General features: G+C 48.2%; 1 protein-coding gene across 2 annotated transcripts in view; it reads right to left on the bottom strand.

Moving 5' to 3' along the window:
- CD82 (CD82 molecule) overlaps nucleotides 1-16,444 on the bottom strand; it is a 39,128-nt gene extending 22,684 nt beyond the window's left edge. Inside the window, exon 1 of one of the 2 annotated variants that reach the window (XM_036384803.2) lies at nucleotides 16,321-16,444. The gene's annotated coding sequence lies outside the window, so the exon portion shown is untranslated. Of the gene's footprint in view, nucleotides 1-15,773; nucleotides 15,852-16,320 lie in introns of those variants that run through there. The other variant, XM_036384802.2, reaches the window with a different exon arrangement.
- Nucleotides 16,445-18,264: the final 1,820 nt, after the last annotated feature.

Below are 18,264 nucleotides of genomic sequence, written 5' to 3'. Positions count from 1 at the left end.
ACATACACATCCAAATTTTCCCTGTCATTCTCCAGATTGATGCCAGCTCTGTAGAGGATTTCATAAGATACCATCAGCTTGCAGAATGGCATTTCTTGCAACCTCTCATTCTCCATCTTGTAAAGACATACACGATTATTTATGCAGTGTGTTGCTTTGAGGCACTAGTGCCACAAAAACTTGGTTGCCAACACAGCCTGGTCAGCTGCTATGAAGTTGATATCCAGGGTGTTTCTTAGCCCAAGGTTCAGACCTAGGACCTGAAGGGAGAACTAATTCCAGGAAGGCATCAATTGATCCAGAACTCAGGGGTTTTCCACCAGGAAGGAATGGAACAAGTCTTCACAGGCTAGACTGGCATCGAGGGATAACCTCCTGTCCACTCGTGACCTCCAGGTCTCAGGCCCATCATTCTCCCAGCAACAGCAATGAGAGCAAGACCTGCATGTGGAGTAGGAACATAAAATCCAGGACATGTGTGCCTGAGGAGATGCAGACAGAGGCCTGCTTTGTTAGCAACTGCAGAGGAGTCCGATCACAGCACAGAGGTTAACTTATTTTTGTCACAGGAGCCTTTGAAACTCCCAGTCTCCCTCCTGTAAAAGGTGACCCCAGAGGACAGGTGATATGGGGAGAGCTGAATGCCTCTGCCTCCTGACCTGCCTTGGCCACAGAGGCAGGAAGGGGAAAATTCATGTGCAGAATGAATTTATAACCACATCAGTCAAGGCGCAGAGAGGCTAAGTTAATTTTTAATTGCAATTCTGCTCTATCCAATTAGATCCTGTACTGCCTCACCCAGCAAGCACTGCATGCTTGGTGCTCAATGAACTTAATGATATTTGGCCCAGGCTAGCTCTGTACATGCCTGGGCCATGCAGCTCTGCTGGGAAGGGCTCACCCCTCCTCTGCAGCCATCCTCATGCTCACTCCACAGGTTTCTCCCTGATGAGCTCTGGCAGCTGAAACACCTCAGCTGCCAAGTTACTGTACAGCACAAATAAGGGGCTCATTTATGAGTGCAATGAAAGACAAGAACCACAAAACAAACCAGAGCAGAACAGCTGTGGAAATCACTGTTTCAGTAGACTTACAAAAAAGTGCAAAGATCATGCAAACCCTTAAGGACAGCAAAGATGTTCCCAAGAGCACTGAGCTCTGACAGGCAGCCCCAATTCTCCAGCTCAGGCAAAGAGCATTCACATTTGACTGTATCTACATAGCCTGAGGATGCTGTCCCCTCTTCTCCACATCCTATTGCTTAAGGACAGGAAATGACTGGTTACAAAGAAACTGCAGGTTGTTTCTGTGTACTTTGACCAGTTGCTCCCCACCAGCACCCCTCAGGCTGTAACACCAGGGGACATAAAACTAAGGTAGACCCTATAGGACGTGCTACTACCAACTTCTACCAGGCTAGGATGGGGTCAAACCACCACCAGATTTGGCTTTGACAAGCTGCTACTTCCATTGCCCCCACAAACACTTCAAATGCCCTGTAAGGTTGGTGTGATGGCTCAGATCTGCTATCCCTCCTGCCTGCTCAAGGAGAAACTTCCAGTTTGACAGATGCAGAGGTGCAGCAGACAACGCTATGAACTAAGGTTCTGAAACATACCCTAAGGCTCCTGATCCTCTCTCGCATCTTGTATCTGATGTGGAAGGGGGGATCTTTGAGTGAAAGTACAGCTGAGGCACTGAAGGAACCTCCAAAGCAGCCTCAGCTGATCTCAAGCATTGCAGGTGCTTCTTGACACAACAAGCAAGCACCACCTTCCTCACTTAGGTTAAGTCTTACACATTGCAACAGGTCATTTCCCTCAATATATTACAAGCCTGGACACTTAAAATACCTAAAGCTGTCCTTGGTCCTGTCTCACCTCCCCGTCTTTTCTTTCTCACACCACAACACTGGCCAAAGTTAGCTGGATTCATTTGCAGACAGATTGACCAAGAAATCCTGGAGATGGAACTCCCACTGCTGTACTCAGGCTGCACAACTGGCTCCCTCTGCCCAACTAGCAGGTGTCCCCAGGAAGGGATCAGCATGCTGCTGGTTCCATAAAGATGTTTATCTGCACAGTAATTTGCATGAGGCTGAGGCCATTTTGAAGGCCAGTGCAGTTACTTTTTACAGTGTTATCCCAATCCAGAAGCCACAGAAGCCAGCACACTAGAGTTGCTCAATAAATGGCCACTTCCCAGCTCCAAAGCAGACATCCCCACACAGGAGAGACTGGGGAAGGGGCAGCTCACAAAGCCATGGGGCTGAGGAGGTCATTCTTTGCAGGATTCTGAACCCTTCACCACAAAGCCCAGCTGCTTCTCTATCCATGCACATAGAGAACAGACATTTGGCAATCAGAAAGTCTCCTGATCATGACTGATGAGACAGGACAGCTTCACACAACACTACCAGTTAATGAACAATGACAGAGTTACTAAGTCTCCTGTTAACCAGGTACATCAGTGCCCTCAGGGCAGAGACTGTAAGTTACAGCCCCATTAACATACAAAGCATATCCTAAGGAGTTCATCTTGTTGACATTAATATACAAAGGCCTTGGACTTTCAGTACACCTGGGAGGTACATCTTGTCTCTGGCAAGCAAATAACCACAGAGTTGATGAACGACCCAAGTCTGAATTCACTGAACTTTCCCTAAGCTTCACTGAGATAATACCAGCTGTGTATTGACCTTGAAAACATAAACAAGATTATGTTTGTCATGGAAATTTTCCAAATAGCATCTCTTCACAAGTTATAATGGAAGGATGGAGGGAGAAGCTGGATCCTAAAAATCAAGGTACATATATTACATATTATATATATATATATGTGTGTGTGTGTGTGTGTATCTCAGTGATACGGATACACTTTCTTTTTGAAGGAAGGTGTCAGTATAAGATAGAAAAGTATTTCTGCATATTACAAATTTTGAAAACAGAACAAACCAGATCCTCTCTTATTCCACCTACTACTAGAGAGTTTCTTCTCAAGTAATCATCTTCAGTGGTAGAGGAGATGGTCTGAGGGCTAAGCACAGAAAGAGCAGCATAGCTACATCAGCCTGCAAACTGCAGCATCACACTCAATTACCTGCAAACTTTGAACTGCCAGCACAGACATGCACAGTGAGACCCTAACAGCATCTGCAAGACATCTGCAGGACAGAGACTCAAACATGAATGCAGTCCCCCTGCATTTGCTACTCCTGGGGCAAAGGGAGCAGACTACAGCAAGGCAACAGCTGCAGAAGGTACTGCAGAAATACCACTGGAAAGAACTATTCCTGAGAAATAGTTTCTGAGAGAACTTATCAGCTCACAATGCAAAGGTAGACTTGCTACTGGTGCACCTGGTAAGACATGCAGATTTCTGTCTGACTTCCATCCTTAATACACTGTTGTGTGAATTATCTGACTAGCAACTGCATTCCCCAGCAAGACCCTGGATTACAAAGCACCTGTAGGACTTCCTACCACGGCATAGATTTTTCAGTGTGCTTTATCACAGCAAGCATGTGTTGTGTATTTTGTAAAAAGGAAATGCGTATTTTAGAAATGTACTTCTGATGCTCAACGGGAAGTGATCAGATATTTATAAACCACTATCATATCCTTAAAAAGAAACCAAGCCCACAGTTCAGTATCAAAGAGCAGCAGAGTTTTAGAAGCGTCAGTTTTTATCTCTATGTTTACAAGCAATGTAACACATTTTGAGAACATCTGGCCTTCACACTTTAGATTGAAAGCCAACATTTAAGTAGGTCTTCAGTCCCTACAACTGGCAAATTGAGAAAGTTCTTTGCTATTTTCAGCCTACACACTCATGCTTGCACAGCATGACAGTATTTGCAGGACAGCGTTTCTCTTATTTAAGCAAAACTTTCCATACATCAAAACCAGAGATAGAAATCTGCCAAAAATGGGAGGAAAAAACCAATCCCAAACCTGACAAACTGTCCCAGAAGTCATTTGATTCTCCTCTCCCCCTACAAAAAAAAAAAAAAAAAAAAAAAAAAAAAAAAAGTAGAAGAAATTAATCAACTTACCAAAAATAGCAGACAGAAGAAATAGCCAAAAGTAGAGTTTAGTGGACTTTCTCTTTTTAATTACCACATATTAGAATGTTAGTTGTGCAACAAGCTCTGCAGGTCAGGTCCAGAAAGAGGTCTCCACACTGACTAAAAGCCAGCACACAATGCAGTAAAAATGCAGAGTTTTCACAAAACTGGTTGGGCAACTCTGTCACTTGACTACATTGGCTCTTTAATCGCTTCAACAACGAGACCAGCTCAGCTTTGTTTTCTGCACTTGGAGCTGCCAGGCTGCAAACCTAACCTCTGAAATGGACATGCCCACCAGCTCCCACTGCCATCTGCCAGTGGCATCAGTGTGTCAGAAGCAGTGCCCCTGCTCTGGCCTGCCCCACACCTTCCCACAGAGGAGCAAAACCTGTGAGCAGGACCTGCACTCCAAACTGCAGCAGGGAGACCAGCACAGACAAGGAGCATTCTGCTTATGCTTACCTGATAAGCCTCTCCCCAGCATGGTTCTGCAGCACAGGGGATGTTTCAAAGTGTTTCCCTGTGCCAGTCATCAGCCTGGAAATCCTGCAAGTACATGCACAGGACAGGCTCCCCTATCTCCCTTCTCATGCAAGCAATGCCTTGGAGGTCAACAAATCTCCTCCAAGGAGTTGCACAATATCCCTCCCAATGCCACTTGGCTTGAAGACATCTTCCTCAGACTCTGCCAGGGCACCCAAAAGCTACCACAATCCAGGCAGGAAGAAAGCCTTTTTTTCTATTTTATGAAACAGCAACAGAGACTGTGAGACTTAGGTAGGAGCCAGGTAGTAGAACTGATTTTTATCTTTCCTGCTTCCTCCTCCCCCCATAAAATGCAAGAGGTCAAGGTTGAGGACTTTTTATTGTAAAGTTCCCCTTCCAAACAAACTGGTTTTCAGTTACTTCCATTTCTCAGATGCTAGGGCAAGTAACTAGTGGGTGGTTAGATTCAACACACTTATGACAAACATGTTTCTGAGAAGTTACAGCATCTGCTTGACCTGGGAAGTGAGGATTTCCTACTCTTTTTTTCAGGAATTAGCAGGGAAAGTAGTTTTACTTCAAGGGCAGGAAGTTTTCCACAGCTTAGCAACTTGCACAACATTTAAACAAACAACTTCTCTCTCTACCTGCCCTCTGCTTATTGGGCCTTCACACCCCACAGCTCCACAGACAGGTGGGTGGGGCTGAGCAGAGCCTGGGCACCAGCACCTGGCATAGGAAGGAAGCTGAGCTTACCCAGCACCACTGCCAGTAATTGCAAGTTATCCTGGAGTTCATTTCATAGCTGAAGCCAGACACCTCTAAGTCCAAGTACTAGAGATTGCCTACTCAGAAGGGCATAGGGCAATGAGCACTCCCTTGTCCTTCTCAGATTAAACCTCTGGAGGAGCTCAGACACCCTGCCAAACTGTTTTGACTCACCAGAGCTATGAAGTCCCTTGCAGCTGACAGCCCACTGGAGAATGGAAGTGTCCTCTGCCATCAGTATTCTCCCCAAGACCTCTCCCCCTAGAGTACATCCACATGCTCTCAAGAGGCAGAAAAAAACCCCAAACCAACAAACAAAGCAAAAACCCAATACCCACCACAGAGCAAACAGAAGAGGCCTCTGGCTTGTTATTCTAAATGACTGTGAAGCTTTAGAATTAAGTAATCTTCCTTGAACAACAGAAGAGACAGGCTAATAGTCTACTATAATCATATCACATGCTTTGTATCAGACTCTTTACTGATAGCAAGGCATTGATCTAAAGAAGCTGAGGCTTTAACCCTTTAGCCCACAGATTAAGTAGAGGCTGGAAGAGTACTGCAAACCCATCATGACTGGAAAGTGAAAAGAAGTCCTACTGGCACAGGAAAGTGACTCAGGCCACAAGGGGATACATCTTTTGTCTTGTTATGGGAAACAGTCCTTTTACTATTTGGAATTTTAGGAAACTTTGGTTTTGCCAAATAAACCTTTTGCTAATATTTAGCTACTTAACCACTCCTGTGCCCCTGCTAGTACATTGGCACTGCCACCTGGGATTCTAGAACAGAAGAGCACAGATCAGCAGCTGTAACAATTGCCCCTCTTCAGCAAGGTCTGCCCCACCATCACCAGGGGCCTCCAATCTGAAGGCCCCCACTGCAGGCTGACAGTACAGCAATCAGAAGTACAGGATTCCTGCTAGATTCTCACACAAAGTACCTCGTGATCTCTCCCAGATTTGCATACCAGGGAAGACAAGGAAGGCAACTCTGCCAAACCATTTGTTACAAGCAGGCAGGGCCAGCTGAGCCTGGGGTCTCCAACCTCAGTGGTACAGAATCACACACACTGTGTGCTGCCACTGTGTGTGGCAGCAGTGACACAGCCATGGAAGGTCACTCCCAGACCCAGCCTCTGCCCCAGAAAAAGCTCTACTTCCACCAGACCAGCCCAGGGTCACAGGAGACCTTGTGCCCTGCTGGAGCATGGTCTGCCCTGCTGACATGGGGAGCATTGTCACAGACAGTCTGAGGATGAGCATTTCACAACATCCTGAGTTTTGTGCCACAGATGCCACTTGACACTACCAAAGGGTACAAATGAAAAGAAAAAGCTGGAACTATAAAAAGCTCCTGAGGAAGAGATTCTGTCTCAAGCAGCTCATTTCCAAAATGATGACATACAGAGGGCAGGAGGGCAAGAAAAGCCCTAAAGTGCAGGACTTTAAATCACAGATATTTTGAGTCACTTCCTGCTACTCAAAAACTTTCACCTCAACCACATTTTCCCTCTCCAACATCATGGTAAATAATACAAATAGTTTCATATTTGTAACTGGCAGTCCCTAGCCACAACAGCCAAAACCCCTTGCTGCCCTGATCACTCTGAGGATGCAACACAGAAGCTATTTCAAACCTTGCCCTGGAACAGTCAGTCCCAACAGGGGCTGCTGTACAGTCTCTCAGATGTACAGCAGCATTGTCTAGCACTTTTTCCTTTCACCTTTAGAGAACACTCTCCTCATGCCAAGCTCTTCTGACAGGAGAGAGAAAATGGAAAAGAAAGCAACATTGTACAGCAGTAAAGAGCAATGCTGTGAGGAGCAAGAATAACGCAGCATGAGCTGTTACAGAAGCTGCAGCGAAGCTGCTTTGTTCCCAGTCTAAGCATTTTAGGAAGTTAAATGCCACAATAAGAAATCTCAGCAAGACCAGGCTGGAAAGCAAAGGGGTCCTCTAGAAAACACTTAGCCAGCTGGAAGAGATACCCAAAAACTTTTGGTTGCCCTTCTTTGAAGATGGTCCTGAACTCCAAGGCAGGCTGCAACACACAGAGGGGTTTTGCTACCCTGATGATTGTAACATTACCATGCAGGTAATCCCAGCAGAGTTAACTGGAGCAATACAAAAACACTGATTAGTGACAGAGCTGCCACTTGCAGTTAAGATCACTCCTCCAACACCACCCCAAAAAAAGAAAATAATCAATCAATCCTTCTAAGCAATACATGTGTAGGTTCTGGACAGAACTGTTTCAAGCCAAGAAGAACAGACATATGGGATAGGTTCCCTAGGAATTTGGCAGTTAAAAAAGAAGCAAGACTTTGAAAAGCTGGGTCTGTTTTGGGAAAAAGAGGGGCCTCCTTGGAGTCTGCAGACCTATGCACAGTGGTCTGGAAAACGGGTTCAGCTGAACCTAAACCAAGAGAGGCTGGGTGGCCTTTTCTTCCCTGAAAAGGTCTCCTTTTCTATATTTAGAGCATAAATAAAGACTATTTGATGGAGGAATGCTAGAAGAATAAGATGGAAATGAGTAGTTCAGAGGTATTTACTTTAAAATAAGAAAGAACTCAGAATAACTAATTTACAAATAATCTGATGAGCCTCAGTGCAGACATAAATGCTCCCATTTCAGGAGGAAAAAATGCAGGCTGTTCCATCTTTAATCAATAAATCATGATTGAGGCTAAGACTACTTCATAATAGGATTGCAGACACAATTTTTTCTTGCTTGCCTCTGTCCCACTGTATTGTTGTCTTTCTCCTCACAACCCACCTGGTTTTATTTCACATCAGCTCCACAATTTTTAATCAAGCCAAACTCACCAATCCCCTAGAACTACAGCAAGAGGTCTCATGCACGCTTCCTGGGCAGGTTATGGTTGTCACACATGGCTCCCTCTGCCCCCAGCACACACACCCACCCCTTGCTAGTGCAGCAGCTTGAAACCCAGCCCAGCAAAGCCCCATTGCCTGCTCCTCCTCCCACCCATCACAGGGCACCAGGGCTGAGATCCTGGGCACAGTAATAACCTATGGAATAACCATCAGGCAGCACCACACAGGTGCTGAGCTGCCTCAGCTCACATATGGCTGCACAGGCTGCTCTTCCTGACAGCAAACACCCTGTGGCAAAGGCTGTCTCTCTTCTGGGCAAACAAGGAGTAACTGCTGGGTTCCCATGGGGTAGCACTAGTGCATGGCCACCTCCTTGTAGACACACTGGTGGGTCTTGCTGGTGGCTGACAGCTGGGATAGGAAGAGGTTTCCTATCTACCTGAAGCTACACAAAGAAGGAACCTAGTGTTTTACTACAGGATCAAGTCTAAATCACTGCCACAACAGCCTTCAAAGCTGCTACACGATGGACTGGTAATGAATGCAAAAACACTCAGGCTCTGAGGCCACCAGCAGGACTGCAGCACCAAATCAAAGAAGCCTTTGAGGTCTTGGATTTGGGAATTAAAGCAGCTTGCCATTCCCCAAAATAGCCCTTCCTTGAAGTAGTCTCTTCTGCCAAGGCAGCAGCCAGTTTGATGCAGTTTTTGACATTAAAAAATTCCCAAGAAGTTTTGGCAATTGCCTTTTTGTCACCTCAGTTTCATTCCAGGAAGCCCTGAGTCAGAATACCTCCCCCAGCGAGAAAGGGCAAGAGGAAACTCTGACGTTTCAGGTCCTCTCACATCAGGCAGGAGATGCACCAGCAGTTATGGGCATCACCAACCCCTCAGGAGCAGCCAGGACCACCCCAATTATAGCTGCACTTGCACAAGGTGCTCTCAGCCTTGGAGGATCTGGAGCAAAGGAGCTGCTGGGCTCTGTGCACAGGGAGCAGCCACCCCTGCAGCAAGGCCCACTTGGAGGGAAGGGCTAGGGCTCACTAGCAAGGCTGATCTATCACACAGGGCTCCACTTCCCCACACCACCCGCCTGCAGGAACTCCTCTTGTACCTGAAGCCTCTCCCCCCCACTCCTGTGCAGTCAGACAAGTGCAGCAGACCCATGAGATCCAGGGAAGGGCTGTGCCTTTACGTTGTTTCACACGGCTCACCAGGGCCTCTCCACACAGCTGTGGTCTAGCACTGTTCCACAGCAGCTGCTGAGCAGAAGTCCTCTCTAATTAAAAGAGCTTCCTTGGGGAATAGGCAGATTCACTGCACAGCTCAGAGAGCTCTTTAGCTATTCCGTGTGCATAGCTGCAAGCCAGAACCAGAAAGAGACCTGAATGCAAAGAAGAGTCCAGCAGCTTCTCAGACTGTTGGGAAAGTACATTTAGGCAACTGGAGTTTTATCTGGTCCTCCCTCCCCTGAAAGACTCCAGAGATGAGCATAATTAGAATTCCTGCCTGCCTTTTAAGCCCAGTTTCTTCAACCATGCAGCACAGATGCTGCAGAATAGCTCCCATGTCTGTTTGGTCAGTGCAAAACACAAGACAGCAGCAAGGGCAAACAGCCTTGCTAACCTGCAGGTCAGCACTCTGTCTTCTTAATCTGAGTCCTGTTCTGCTTCTGTGTCTTACAGGGCACCTAGATCCATGACACAATAAAGGGAGTGAGGGGACCAAGACGCTGAGGAAGCACACTGGGAAGTTGAGGACATTCCAGCAAAGCCACTCAGGACTGACTCATTACCAGCAACTTCAATCCACGACAGACACATGACCAATTCCACAGCAGGCAAGAGGACACTTTGTGCCACAGCACCACATGAAAGAAGCCCCAGAACCAATGCAGCCCTAGAGACAGTGTCCTGTTACCACACCACTCAGAACAGCACCTTTTTATGCAAAGAGTACTCTACAAATTAATTTATTACAAGCAGAGAGGAGAGGAGCAGAGTAGTCTGCAAAGCAGCTTTAGAAAGCAGCCATAACTCTGGAGATCAAAGTCCAAAAAACCCCTTGACACTCTCACCACTGAATACAGAACTTCTTTTCAATTTCTTTCCACACACATTCCAAGTAATACTAAGTAAGCCATTTGCAAGACAAAAAAGAAATCAGAAAAAAATCATATAGGAAGGGAATAAGACACTCCCAACACAAATATTTTTCCCTCTATTACTAGAACACTTACAAACTGAAATGCCACAAAAGGTATAGAAACCTCCCTAGAAAGGTCTAACTAGACTAAGTTAGTACACATAATCTATTTAATTTAGACTTTGCAATTGATTCCCAACAAAACTGCTTACCATCTACCACAGGAGACATACCAGCTCCAGGCATTAAGGATTTGCATATTCTTATATTATGGGATGACAGTAGCAGCCCTTGAAGTCCTAGTCAAGTGCCAAAAATGCCCTTTCCACACCTGCCCTGCATGCTGTTCCAGAAGCCCAGCACCAATACAGCTTAAGGAGGGGCCCCACAGCAACCCAATGCACAAAACCCCAGAACCAGGTTGCTCAAACCTGTGCCAGTCTGGTGTACCAGCCCAAGAAAAACCAGCATCCTGGAGCAGCTTACTTTAAAACTGGACAGACAAGGTGCTGCATGAAGCCTCTCCTGTAGAGGCAGGAGCTGAGGGCATCACATTCCTCTGTAGTCCCTTGAACCCTCCTGGCAAGGGCACAGAAACCTCATGGATCACAGAGGCAGTGACCCAAGCAAGGTGCTGAAGAAGAATATGTTTAGATCCAGTGACTGTAACCTCTTTTCCAGAACAACTCTAGGAAACAGCCTCCTTCGTTCCCAACAGGTATGTTCAGTCCCTGCTGTGCAAACCCCTCTGAGATAATTCCTTTCCTTTCCCGAACTACCTCCTTGACAATGGGAACAGGAGGGACCAAGGGCAGCTCCCAACTCCAGCTGTGGGAAGACCAGCTTAGCTCAAAGTGCATGGCTGCAGCTCTGACAGCTCATCTGTTCTTCTGCTTGCATATGAGAGACTGAAGCAGATTTGTTTTGCCTACAAAGGGAACTCCCCATTATATAACTTCAAATCTTCAGGCTGCCGGATATCCTAATGTATACGGTCCATCCCAGATCAGCATTTCTCCAGTACACACGGCCATGGGATTATCATCATACTGGAAGAGATCAGCAATCTGCTTACAGCTCAGTAACACTTCTGTAGTAAAGGGTAAAGCGCTTTCATGATGCACCTGCCTCAAGGCTGTGCTGCAAAGCAACTAAAATCAGCAGCCTAGCAGCATCCTGAACAAATTCCGCCAGTACTTCACCTTTTGTGCAAGGTTCTTCCTCTGGTCCTTCTCAGCTCCTGAGCTCCTTAAAGACAGTCAGGGCACTTACCACACCAGCAACTTTCAGATATTAAGTACATGCACTGGACTTTGTTTTGACTTGCTTTTAAATGGTGGTGTCCCAGTAGGTGGTGTCCCAGTTCTGAAGCTCCACCAAGGAGACAAAGAACTAGAGCAGTCAGCCAGACAGCCTGTGCACACACCTCTTCCCACAGGACAAAGCCTGTCCCCAGCTTAGTCTCCTTCCCTTTCTCTCCTGTATTTACTTTGGATGAGCCACAAACCACCCAGCTTCCCTGTGTTCAAAAGGACACATGGTTGGGTTCAGAGCTGGCAGTCTCCAATCCCTGTTCCCATCCCCACAGGCTACTGTTTTATTCCCTTTTTCTTCTCTGAGCAGCCAGACAGTCCCTTCTGCAGAGCTGCTCACAGTAACGCCTCATCCTTCTTCCAGAAAATTAGCTAGCTCTGAATCTGAGAGTGCACTCAAGAAGTGATTTAAGCAATCTCCACTACACGGTTCCTTTGCTTCACTTATCACCCCATCTAAACTGAAGTCAGCCATTAACTGCTTCAGTGTTTCCAGGCCCTGAGAGCCCAGAGAGCTTTCAGCAAACAGGCTGTGCCACAGCCAACCAGCCGTCAAGGAACTGCTGGCACTGACTGTGCCTCCTGTATTATTCCTTTCACCATGCCAAGACAGCCTGTAATTTTTAGCCTTTCCTCCATTTCATTCCCTCTAAGAATACAGAAGAGCCAAAAAGACACAGAGGTGGTTAGGTAATGATTGCATCTGATTAGACAGTTCTAAAGGAAAGGTGGCTCACTCAGCCATCCCTTCACACGTCTGTCATTAATCAGTAGCCTGTAGAAAGCTCCAATCCCACATTCCTCCAACAGATGCATTAGTGCAAGGACACAGTTTATTTCTTTGCCCATGAAAGCTGACAAGCACATGGTGGTGGGTAGGCTAAAGGGCCCAGCTACCCCTTTGCTGCACAAAAGGACTCCAGGCCTCTGGATGGCATGATCCATGTAGAGAGACAAATGAAGGCAGGGAGAGAGAAGAAGGGGATAAAGATGTCATGCTCCTATTTTAGAGAGGTGAAGTTAAGGCACTCTAGGGTGAATGCCATAATTCTTGGCAGTAATAAGTTAGCTTTGGTGCACGTAAGTTTTTCCACAATGGAAACTGAGGAGTAAGTGCAAGAAGGCTGTGGCTACAATCACCCCTTGTTACACTGGAAATAACTGCTACCTCCTCCAGCCTTCCAAGCTACTCAAACAGAGCCTGAGCCCTGACAGAACCCACCCCCTCTAGCACTTCCCACTCACTGGCCAAGGGAAACCAGACCAGGAAAAAGATGGCTGCCATGCCACAGGCACCATTAAAGTGGAGCAGTGATTACTGCTTCATATAGCATGATCCAAGCCCCCTGGCATTCCCATAACAGACCCTATCCCATCAGTGCCCAAAGGTCTTTGTGGCAATGCTTTTGCCAGTGCTGTGTGCCTCCTGATGCAGCAATGCCAGCAGGCACCAAGAACCACAGCCATGGTTTGAAAAGTGCCCTGGGGCCTGTGGTTATCAGAGGTCTCAAAACTCCCACCTGCATCCCTCTGACTTAAACATCTACTGGATGAACACCTGCAGTGTTGAATAGAATAGACCTGAATAGACCCTTGCTCCTTTACAGCTATGAGACCAGGACACAGAGTGACAGAAGAGTGGTAAAATCTACCCTTGGTTACAGTCAGATGGGAAATTTCATGTGAAACCACCCCTTGCAGTTCAAAGAGCTTGAAGCAGAGCAGTTTGAGTAGCAGGGACAAGAAAACCTCCATGGAGCTGTGGGAAGGCCTCGTTAGAGCATTTCCTGCACCAGCTTACAGTTGTAGGTCACACTACACCTGCCTGTCACCCGAGAACTAAAATAGAGACAATAACAGTAATGAAGAGAGTCCAGATGAGCCACATCATTAAAGCTGCTAAATCCTCTTAAGGGAGGAGCTTCCATGCAGCAGGACAGAGAATGCCCACAGGGAGGGCTCTCTCCTGGCACTCAGCTTGCGTCTTGCTCTGTTTCTGTCACACACAGGTAGGAAGCTGAACAAACACTGCAAGACTTCACCCAGCCCTGCAGCACAGGGAAGAGAATGTCATCTCAGTGGCCCCCAGAGCTCTTGACAAGGATGGAGAAATGCAGCCAAAGAGGGGTTTAGGTCCAAAGAGGCTACACCAAGCAAAGATATTCTGGCAGCAAGATTCTTCTCCAAAAGGGGTGCTAAATGACACAATGTTAGGAGTGAGGTGAGGCTACTCACTCCTCTGAGCCACTCCAAATCCACACACAGGCTTGCAGAGCAGTTGGCAAAGGTTCCTCTCACCTGTGTGAGCTGCCCAGCATGAGCAAGCACCCAAGGATTTTTTTTTTTTTTGTAAAGAAGCACAACTGCAGCTCTAGGAGTTCTGCTCCCACCAAAGGACCAAAACCAAATGTGAATTTAAAAAAACACCTTACTGTTGCAAGAGGTTCTGCTATGGAACACTGGCAGGTCTTCCGACGCCCTTGCAGTGACACTGCAGAACAGGTCACTGACTGTACCACCCAGTGCCCTTTGCCTCATTAACGCTTTCTTCCCACTTAGTGCTTTCTTCCCACTTAGTGTAAAAATTTGTCATTTTTACAATTTGTCATATGCTTGACATCAGCATACAGCAGCACACTACTGAGACTACTCCTCTCACTAGACACCTCCATCTAGATTTTCAGAGCAGTTTCTACACTTTGACCTTGTGGTCCACCAAAATTATTCTAACCACAGGCTTCTCCTTGACAGTTCTCATGCAGTGAGCAAGCTAGCAAGCTTCACAGCAGCAGGCTCACATCTCAGGCCTTGAAGGGGATTTTTCTTAAGCCCAAGACATCTGAGAAAGTAAAAAAAAAAAAAAACAACAAAAAACCCATGGAGGGGAAGTATCACTGATGGCAGATTTCAAGACAGCACTCTCCAGTTGTTCACCCTCACTTGCACAGAAGCACACGGGTGTTGTCAGAAGCTAACAACCCAGAGGCCTCACAAGTGGTGGGATGTGTTACATCCCTGTGAACCTCCACCCTCAACAGCAGCTCAAACCTCCAAGAGCAGCTCTTCTCCCCAGCCACTACCTCTGGGAGCACTGCAATAGCACACTGTCCCTCCCTTGCGCAGCTACTAAGTTTCAAGCTCTCATCTTATACACAATATGCCAGAGCTTGTCCAATACATAGGGACACTTTATCCTAAATCAGCTTTACAGTTTACTGAATCCAATATTTAGATCCCAGGATGGTTGGGTTTGGGTTCTTGTTTCTTATTTTTTTGTACCAAACACCCCATTTTATATGAAAGCATTCACAGCAGAGCTTTAATGCTACAGGGCAGAATCAGCATGCCTGGAGTGCAACAAGCCGCTATCCCCTTACCAACAGATTTGTTACCAGTCACATTGCAAATACAATTCGCATTTAAAGCATCTATCCAGCTGTTGAATTGCAAGCACTACTCTGAACTGCTCACAGGGATCTTAAAAAGGAAGGAAGGAAAAAGGGACACAGCAGGCTGGGCCAGCACCAGATTTCTGTAGTCGTAATAGGGTAAGATCGCTACGGAAGCATCTAATCCACATCTTGGAAATCAATCAAGACAGAGCCGACTGAAGCCAGCTGTATGCCCAGTCTCATCGGCAGGCAGCAGAGGCACTCGGCCGATATCCCCGCACAGCAGCAACCCGCCGGGCCAGCCGGACCCGCTCCTGCGGGCACCGCGTCCGCGGCACCTGGCGCGGTCTCAGGTCGCACACCAGCTCCGCCAGGGGATCGCAGCTCAGACCCCTCTCGAGTGTGGAGGGGCGCGCCTGGGGGCGCCCAGCAGCGGGGACTGGCGCCCCGAGCGGTTCCCCCGGCCCGCACGCAGCCCCGCCGGGAGGGGCGCGGGGGTGCCCGGGGGTGCCCGGAGCTGCCGAACCGCAGTGGGGGCTCCCGCCCCGGCCACCAGAAAGCCCCGCAGAACACCCCCGGGAAGTCCCCGCCGGGCACGGCCCCCGTCCCGCCGCGCCGAGACCCCCGGGTCGAAGGGAAGGGGGTGTCCGGACGCACTGGAGGGAGTCCCGGTCCGCGCCGTCCCGGTCCGCGCCCCCCACCCCGCCCGTGCCGCCCCGCTCCCCGGCCTCTCTGGGGCGGGCGGCCGCAGCGCGCCTACCTGCTCCGCTCGGCGGGCTGGGCACGGCTGAGCTCGCAGAGCACTCCCCCCTCCGCCGATGTGGCCCCCGGGGCGGAGCCGGCAGCTGCGCTGAGCCGGCCCCGGGGCGGACTCTGCCCGGCCCCCGCCGGGCGCTGCGCAAGCCGATGCCTCGCCGGGGCGCGCCGTGCCCGCGACCGGGAGCTCTTGCAGCGCCCGGCAGTGCCAGCTCCGAGCCCGTGCTGCTCGCTCCTCACGCCGAGTCTAGAGTTTCCCACTGCCCACCTGTGAGGCCTCGGCCGCTGCCTCCTCCTCTCCACCCGAGCCCAAGCCAGCCCTCTCCCTGGGGCAGGTGGCCGGGCAGCGCGCTGGGGCCCTTTGCCCTGCTCGCTGCACTTGCCGTGAACCCGTCTCCTCCCGCGAGCCCCCTGCCTGGCCCGCCAGGTAGGTGCAACAAGCGCACGCACAAGCACCCCTTAAAGCCCTTTAAGGCCGCTCGCAGCTTGGCTGGTGCTGCGAGACGCGCGCTGTGGCTCTCTGCCCAGTGAAAGCAAGCCTGATGACCCACCGAAAGATTTTTCCAGTGGGCTATTTCGCTGCCCCGGTGAATCCTGTAAACATCAATCGGGCTGCACATTGTTCCCCCTCCAAACCCCGTTAAGCTCTTGTTTGCCCCAGTGCCTCCAGCACTGTGAAGATGGTGTGGTGTTCGCATGCTGTGGCTGCTGTTTGCTCTGCTGACCAGTGCCACTGCATTGTTTCCATGGCCTTCTCTGTTTTGTGTAGTGTATCCGCTCTGCGCAACAGGCAGCAAGCTCAAATCACCAGCTCTTTGTTCTTGGCACGTGGCATAATTAGCCCAATGGGATCCTGCCTCTTCTCTACTGGCAGAATGCAAATAAAAATAAAAATGATAAGGCAGTTTAACAGTAACAACGTGATTCTCTGTAAATCCTCATTTCACAGATGCTGAAACCAAACCCATCAAGCAAATCCTAACATGAAGGAAGATCAGGAGGTCTCTCACCCTTCTGAGGAGTAACATTCTTCACCTTCATGTGTTCTGCTGTTCTGGCAGGAGGAGGACCAGCCAACTCATGCAGCTTAAGGTCTCAGTCCTCATTCCTGGGCGCAGCAAAAACCAGTTTGGCTTTTGTGCTGAGACAGGTGTACCATGGCCACCTTACTCTCTCCTAACAAGATGCCTCTTGATCCTCTTTCTGTGTCTGAAGGCTGATCCCTTACTATGCCACCAGGCTTCAAAGAAAATAATTTAAAAGGTCCTTTTCTGGGCTATGCTTTATTCATTGCATTTACTTGACTTTCATTCTGGTATTTAGAGCCCCATCCAGTCCAAACCTTTCCCTGCAGCTCCCAATCATTTCCTCTGGTACCAGGATTGAACACATCCTTCTTCCCTTTTTCAGCAGTGGCGCTCAGCAGCCTTCCCACTAGCCTGTATTTTATCCTGTGGACATATTTTCTGTCAGGATAAGCATGTGACCACATAATGGGCAAAGCCAGGCCACATAACAAGTCCTCCTTCCTTCATGGATGGCGTGAGGCAGGAGGGGCCATGGGAGGAGGCTGCACCTGGGAGAGCAGGTGACACTTGCTGAGTACCAGACACATTATGTGCAGCAGCACCCTGGGCTCCACGTCCTCCTCCGTGCCACCAGCAGGTAGCTGCAGGCTCAGCAGCTGGCATGAGGGCTCTGCTGGGGAGAGGGGATGGAAGTGCAGGTGCTGAGGCAGAAGAGGGACATTAAGGTGGAAGTGAAATTACTTGCTCTGCAAAGGGGCTTTTATGGGTGTGGTCTCACCACCCCTATTTCTGCAGCTGCTCACAGAATACCAGGCTAACCATGGCCTGGAAGCTGTCTGATTTTGCTCAGACTTCTTCCTCATACCAAAAAAATTTGTAAGGACAGTTGTTAGTGTCTAAGACAAGGACAAATTATGCTTGAGAATTATGTGGGGCAATATCTGAAAACTCATTTTCAACCAGTCTTGGGGATTGTGTCTTTCTGGAAACCAGCAGCACTCCAGCATCTCTTTTCAAGCAGAATTAAGCTTCATTAAAAACACTTCTATTCTCAAACAAAATATTGAGTACTTTTTCTTTACCTCTTCTCTCTCTGTAATAGTCTTTGTCTTTAATTCAAACATCTGCTCAGGCTTATGCCTGTACTTTGTAAGCCAGAATGCTTACATATAAAGACACAAATGTCGGTGGGGCAGGTGAAATAGCATCTGCCTGTTCTTATATTTAGTCTTCCTCATCTCTGTGCCAACAGATTATCCAAGCCTACAGGTACTGAGCATGTAGCTTGTTTCTGATTCTTACAAAAATTGTCCTACTTTGAGGAAGGAAGCCTGGGCTCAAAATATTTCCCCCGAGGATTAGTGCAAAGGCTGTTTCTTAAAGAAAATAGGTTTAAAATAAAAAATTATTAAAGGTGCAGTGCAAATGGATTGTGCCAGCAGCTCTGTGCCTGAATTCATTTGTGTC

The sequence above is a fragment of the Molothrus ater genome, chromosome 6 (assembly GCF_012460135.2).
Source record: "Molothrus ater isolate BHLD 08-10-18 breed brown headed cowbird chromosome 6, BPBGC_Mater_1.1, whole genome shotgun sequence".
Lineage (NCBI taxonomy): Eukaryota > Metazoa > Chordata > Aves > Passeriformes > Icteridae > Molothrus > Molothrus ater.
The sequence above is the reverse complement of the archived record's forward strand: the minus strand, read 5'-3'. Positions and strand labels throughout refer to the sequence as shown.